This window comes from Pimephales promelas, chromosome 11 (assembly GCF_988280905.1).
Source record: "Pimephales promelas chromosome 11, fPimPro1.hap1.1, whole genome shotgun sequence".
NCBI lineage: Eukaryota > Metazoa > Chordata > Actinopteri > Cypriniformes > Leuciscidae > Pimephales > Pimephales promelas.
This window is the reverse complement of record NC_142779.1, coordinates 2,162,238-2,169,030: the sequence shown is the minus strand read 5'-3', so window position 1 is coordinate 2,169,030 and position 6,793 is coordinate 2,162,238. Positions and strand designations below refer to the sequence as shown.

The following is a 6,793-nucleotide window of genomic DNA, read 5'->3' as shown; positions in this document are numbered from 1 at the left end:
ACCTGAGTGCAAAAATGGAGGTTCTAGACCCTTCCAGAGCTGAGATATCGAAACTCAAAATTTCGACCAGAAAAAAAAAACGACAGTGTTACCCCTTACGTTTTTTTTTTGGGTGCAAAAAAAAGTTTCTCCAATCTTCTTGAAACTCTGGATTCTGATAGAGGGCCATGAGACTTACAATTGAGTGCAAAAATGGAGGCTCTAGACCCTTCCAGAGCTGAGATATCGAAACTCAAAATTTCGACCAGAAAAAAAAACGACAGTGTTACCCCTTACGTTTTTTTTTTGGGTGCGAAAAAAAAGTTTCTCCAATCTTCTTGAAACTCTAGATTCTGATAGAGGGCCATGAGACTTACAATTGAGTGCAAAAATGGAGGCTCTAGACCCTTCCAGAGCTGAGATATCGAAACTCAAAATTTCGACCAGAAAAAAAAACGACAGTGTTACCCCTTACGTTTTTTTTTTTGGGTGCGAAAAAAAAGTTTCTCCAATCTTCTCAAAACTTTGGATTCTGATAGAGGGCCGTGAGACTTACACTTGAGTGCAAAAATGGAGGCTCTAGACCCTTCCAGAGCTGAGATATAGAAACTCAAAATTTCAACCAGAAAAAAAAAACGACAGTGTTACCCCTTACGTTTTTTTTTTTGGGTGTGAAAAAAAAGTTTCTCCAATCTTCTCAAAACTCTGGATTCTGATAGAGGGCCGTGAGACTTACAATTGAGTGCAAAAATGGAGGCTCTAGACCCTTCCAGAGCTGAGATATCGAAACTCAAAATTTCGACCAGAAAAAAAAACGACAGTGTTACCCCTTACGTTTTTTTTTTTGGGTGCGAAAAAAAAAGTTTCTCCAATCTTCTTGAAACTCTGGATTCTGATACAGGGCCATGGGACTTACACATAAGTGCAAAAATGGAGGCTCTAGACCCTTCCAGAGCTGAGATATTGGAACTCAAAATTTCGACAAGAAAAAAAAAACGACAGTGTTACCCCTTACGTTTTTTTTGGGGGGGGGGCGAAAAATTAAGTTTCTCCAATCTTCTCAAAACTCTGGATCGATTTTGGGGTCGAAATTTTGAGTTTCTCTGATCTTCTTGAAACTCTGGAATCTGATAGAGGGCCATGAGACTTAGACCTGAGTGCAAAAATGGAGTCTTTAGACCCTTCCTGAGCAGAGATCTTTGCTCTGTTCCAAACCACATACTTCCCTTTTTTTTATTATGGGAAAAAGAGAAAGAGTACGTATGAATCCAAAAGAGTAGGCGAGAATTACCTGGGTGACGTTCTGATTTGTTATTTGTAAATCTATAAAGTAACTTAACATGATACATATTTAATTTGTCCCTTATTAGTGTTGATAATTTGAGGAACATTTAAGATGGATAAAAAGTGACTTAACACATCAACCTCAGCATGTAAATGCAGTGTTGAGCTCATAAATCACAGAAGTAATGTGAATCTGTCTGTATGTTACAGGGACAGAAGAACACGCATGTGTTTATCCGACGAAGAGGGGCTCATGATGCTGAATGCTGTCATCAAAGGCTTTGAGTGAGTATACTACAGAAATGGATAACAAAATATATTAAATCTTAAGTTGTAGTTCATTTGAATTATTGTAATATCAAACAGAGAAATTACAACACTTTTCTGAGTCATGATTTCTGTGCATTTGCTGCAGAGCTTTTGTGGTGGAGCAGGACCTGCAAGGAAAGATGATGCAACGTTTGTTTGGGGGGAAAAAAGTTTTTAGGGATTTTACTCAAATATAAAGTAAGGTTATTTTTAACACATAAATCAAAGGACATTGTGATGTTAAAATGACTGCTTTTGTGTAATGTTTGTGCATTTTTGCAGGATCTGAAATGTCTGCAGACTGGTGTGAGCACTGAGGAGCCCAGAGCTGAATCCTGGAAGTGGTGCCATGGTTGAATCCCTCCATCTCTCCATCTGCCCTTACGAGACTCTCCATCTCTCCACCTGCCCTTATTGCCTCAGTTTGTGAAGCGCAGTGCAGCAACAAGCTCCGGCACGAAGGCACAGTCACCTGTGGTGAATTCAGCAGAATAAAACCGCAGTATGGGAACCGCTGAGTTGAGATGGCAGTAGGGTTTTGGGTTCAGCGCATGTAACATGCTTGTAGTTTGAATAAAGCTTTGTTTCATGTGTTGTTGAACGTGTATATGCATTTGTTTATTGTGCTGGTTACTTTATTTGTTCTTTTACTCATTTATTCATGTTTCTTATTGTTGTCCATATATAAAATATACTGTAATTATGTATGCATTAATTCATCGATTGACTGACAATTGAGATGTTTTACTGCATTTAGAAAGATAAATGTATTCATGCATAACTTATGTCATATGACAAAACAAATTACATTTTGCTTGTTATATTAAATTATATTTTTTGTATATAAAAAGTTATATAATTAAGCATTGGTCAGCATTTAATATTATTATTTTGTTATTATTTGTTATTTTTAGTATAAAATCAACAGTTTTCTCCAAAAGAGATCTCTGCCCGTCTCCTTTGTGCAGACATTGCAAACGCAGAGGAAAACTGTTCTATGTTGTGCTGTCGAGTTACTGATGTTATGAAGTGTTAGTGCACCTGTTGCTCTGCTCATATAATATAAACTTATTACATACAAAATCATGGAACAATACCATACTATACAACAATCATAATGAGAAAACAGAAAATATAAAGATCATTGGTTTGTGTACATCATAATATGACATTATAAAATTATATTTATACACTAGAAAACAATAACAAGGCTAAATTTCTTCACAATAATGTTTCATAATACATAAAAAAATCTGAGCGATGAAACGAGGTAAATTCATCAAGAAAAAGAGGAAAACATAAAGGAGAAACTTTTTGGGTATAAAATAAAGAAATTAACAACATATCAAGAGATTACGATTTTGGGGTTTCTTAATAAAAAAATTGTTATAAGAATAACACTGTTGGTCACATCAGTAGGGTTTAAAACATAACTTAAATCAAAGCTGAGTCTGTGGCACAAAGCGCCATTCCAAAATTCCACCGTCCACGAACCCAGTATTTTTATAATGGCATAAATGCTATGTGGGATTGCAATATCTCAGCTCAGGAAGGGTCTAGAGCCTCCATTTTTGCACTCAGGTCTAAGTCTCATGGTCCTCTATATGAATCCAGAGTTTCAAGAAGATCAGAGAAACTCAAAATTTCGAAACGAAAAACGAAAGGGGTAACATTGTCGTTTTTTTGGGAGGGTCGAAATTTTGAGTTTCTCTGATTTTCTTGAAACTCTGGATTCTGATAGAGGGCCGTGAGACTTAGACCTGAGTGCAAAAATGGAGGCTCTAGACCCTTCCAGAGGTTAGATATAGAAACTCAAAATTTCGACCCGAAAAAAAAAAAACGACAGTGGTACCCCTTTCGTTTTTTTTTTTTCGGGCGAGAAATTAAGTTTCTCCAATCTTCTCAAAACTCTGGATTCTGATAGAGGGCCATGAGACTTTGCCCTGAGTGCAAAATTGGAGGCTCTAGACCCTTCCAGAGCTGAGATATCGAAACTCAAAATTTCAACCAGAAAAAAAAACGACAATGTTACCCCTTACGTTTTTTTATTTTGGGGCGAAAAATTAAGTATCCCCAATCCTCTTGAAACTCTGGATTCTGATAGAGGGCCATGAGACTTAGACCTGAGTGCAACAATGGAGGCTCTAGACCCTTCCAGAGCTGAGATATTTATAGTGGGATAAATGCTACGTGGGATCTGTCGGGGGGATCTTTTTTGGGGGGGTCGAAATTGAGTTTCTCTGATCGTCTTGAAACTCTGGATTCTGATAGAGGGCCATGAGACTTAGACCTGAGTGCAAAAAAGGAGGCTCTAGCCCCTTCCAGAGCTGAGATATTGAGATCCCACGTAGCATTTATCCCACTATAAATATCTCAATATCTCAGCTCTGGAAGGGTCTAGAGCCTCCATTTTTGCACTCAGGTCTAAGTCTCATGGCCCTCTATCAGAATCCAGAGTTTCAAGACGATCAGAGAAACTCAAAATTTCGACCCCCACCAAAAAAAAATTTAAGGGGTAACACTGTCGTTTTTTTGGGGGTGTGAAAAAATAAGTTTCTCCAATCCTCCTGAAACTCTGGATTCTGATAGGGGGCCATGAGACTTAGACCTGAGTGCAAAAATGGAGGCTCTAGACCACATGTGTCAAACTCAAGGCCCGCGGGCCACAACCGGCCCGCAAATGAATTATTTTTGGCCCGCATGACAAAATCTATTTATTTTTAGAGCTGGCCCGCCGTCACTGTGTCACGTGACAAGCAATGACGCGTCACCATGGAAACATGACCGCGAAAGCGTGACATTCTGGGCGGTAACCCGGATGAGTGGCCATTATGGGGGCACTCGGATGTAAACAACAGCATTTACTGCACTATGTATGTACTACGGAACACATTGTTACACTAAAAAACACAGAAAAAACCCTTGGTAGGTACGAAATCATATAGAGATGGACTTACCAAGCAGGAGAGAGCGTAATATTTTGACAAACTAAAGTTAATATGTGGTAATGGTGAGCTTCTATAGCCCGTACTGCAAATCTTCCTTCTATTTTCTTGTTCCGACATAGGCTACGCTCAGATTGTCAGTCCAAAAAGCACATGAAATCCGTTTCAAGCTAGCAGCTACATCCATATGTGGTTTGAAATCCTATTCAAATACCATATGCCTCAGTCTGAACGATCGGATTTCGGATGGAATGCGACTTTCACGCCACATAAAATGTAACGTTAAACATCAGTTTTAGAGGAGACATGCTGCAAGTCGCTGCCGAAACAATGCTGTGTTGTTGCAAAGTGCCGGACGAGCAGAAAAATATTATTTCTGAAACCTGTATTGAAACCGGCGCTGACAAGAACGCGGAAAAAGCCGTAACGTTGCATAACAGATTCCTACCGTTCTGCAGCTCAATACGCAATTCCACCAGAGGCTGTTGCTTAAAGTCCCTAATATAGTCCAGCGCGGCGGTGGCTACACACATCCATGTTGTAAAAATTAAATAAGAAAACATCACTATTGCAAATGCAAACCCCTCCATCAGTGTCAATGTCAGTGCCGTATTGCTGATGCTGTGCCTCTGTCAACCACAAACGCCTTCTTTCATCAGTTTTTGCACTCTTCTCTTTAACGTTTGGTAGTCTGTAACTCAAAAGGTATTTTCCCCGATGTGACAGTGACAGATAGGTACAGACCAAAACTCGGCCATTTTTCAGCATAAATAATCAGCCAAATTTGAAGGAAGGTGAACTTTGAAAAGGTGGACTTTCATTTTTGCATTTCTTTCTCTTGCTATAGGACATTTGATTTTCCTTTGAAGTAAATAACTTTTGTAAATAACCATAAGAAATTAGTGAAACTGATTTTATTTATTAATTTTATTTTATTTCCTAATTAATGTTGTTTTATTGGCAATAATATATAGACCTTGTTGTTTTCAGGTTCATAATAATAATACGTTGTTTCAATAAGTGTTTAACCTGTCCGGCCCTTGACCTATAGCAATTTTTTGATCTCGGCCCACTGTTTATTTGAGTTTGACACCCCTGCTCTAGACCCTTCCAGAGCTGAGATATTGAGATCCATGTAGCATTTATGCCATTATAAATATCTCAATATCTCAGCTCTGGCCAGGGCTAGAGCCTCCATTTTTGCACTCAGGTCTAAGTCTCATGGCCCTCTATTAGAATCCAGAGTTTCAGGATGATCGGAGAAACTTATTTTTTCGCACCCAAAAAAAAAAAACGACAGGGGTACCACTGTCGTTTTTTTTTTTTTGGGGGGGGGTCGAAATTTTGAGTTTCTCTGATCGTCTTGAAACTCTGGATTCTGATAGAGGGCCATGAGACTTAGACCTGAGTGCAAAAATGGAGGCTCTAGACCCACATAGCATTTATGCCATTATAAAAAAAGTGGGTTCATGGACGGTGGAATTATGGGATGGCGCTTGGTGCTACAGACTCAGGGGGCCCCAGCTGAGTGCAGTAAAATAGTTTTTTTTATCATGCAAGAAACTTTAATTAAAATGTCCAAAAAATACACTACCTAAATCCCCATTCAATAGATTGCAGGCGGGATTCTGTCCAATTGCAGCTTATTGCATGAAGGCCAGGGTTAGTACTTTTCAAAAATAGCGGGTTATTGGACAAATAGTGGGTTTGTGGGATGGAGGCGTGGCACGGGAGTGGGCGGGGGGTGGTCCCGAGACATTTGGGTTCGTGGGACAGGTGCGTGTCCGGGGACTTGTCCGATGCACACAGGAAATGACTAACATGAATGCATTGATTGATTCCTAGGTTTGTTTTGTTATGAATAAACAAATGTGCAATATATAAAGGAAAAACCTTACGATTGAAGTTGTAATGTTATAATGTTCAAGTTTTTGTTCTAAAAAAGAAAGATGCACACAGAAAATGACTCTAATATGACCAGATTGATTGATTCGAAGTTTGTTACTTAGTTACGTAGTTACTCACGAAGTTTGATATTTAGTTTGTTACAAACAATGTGCAATCTGTAAAACAAAAACCTCAAAATTATAGTTGAAATGGTATACTGCTGGAATTTTTTTGACCTTGAGAAAAAGCTTAAAGTATAGACCAACAAATTTTATGTTTATTAATTTATTTCATGTTGGTACATTTTTGGGAAGTACATCTGTTTTGACCTGATGTCCATTGGAATGGACAAAAAAAAAAAATCACAATGAAAGCAATTATGCAATTAC

At 38.5% G+C, this 6,793-nt stretch overlaps 1 long non-coding RNA gene across 1 annotated transcript; it reads left to right on the top strand.

The window, feature by feature from the left end:
• Positions 1 to 1,349: 1,349 nt before the first annotated feature.
• Positions 1,350 to 2,196, top strand: LOC148977110 (uncharacterized). The gene is made up of 3 exons (XR_016145634.1): positions 1,350 to 1,548; positions 1,679 to 1,770; positions 1,855 to 2,196. It is a non-coding gene; the product is annotated as an uncharacterized LOC148977110 (long non-coding RNA).
• Positions 2,197 to 6,793: the final 4,597 nt, after the last annotated feature.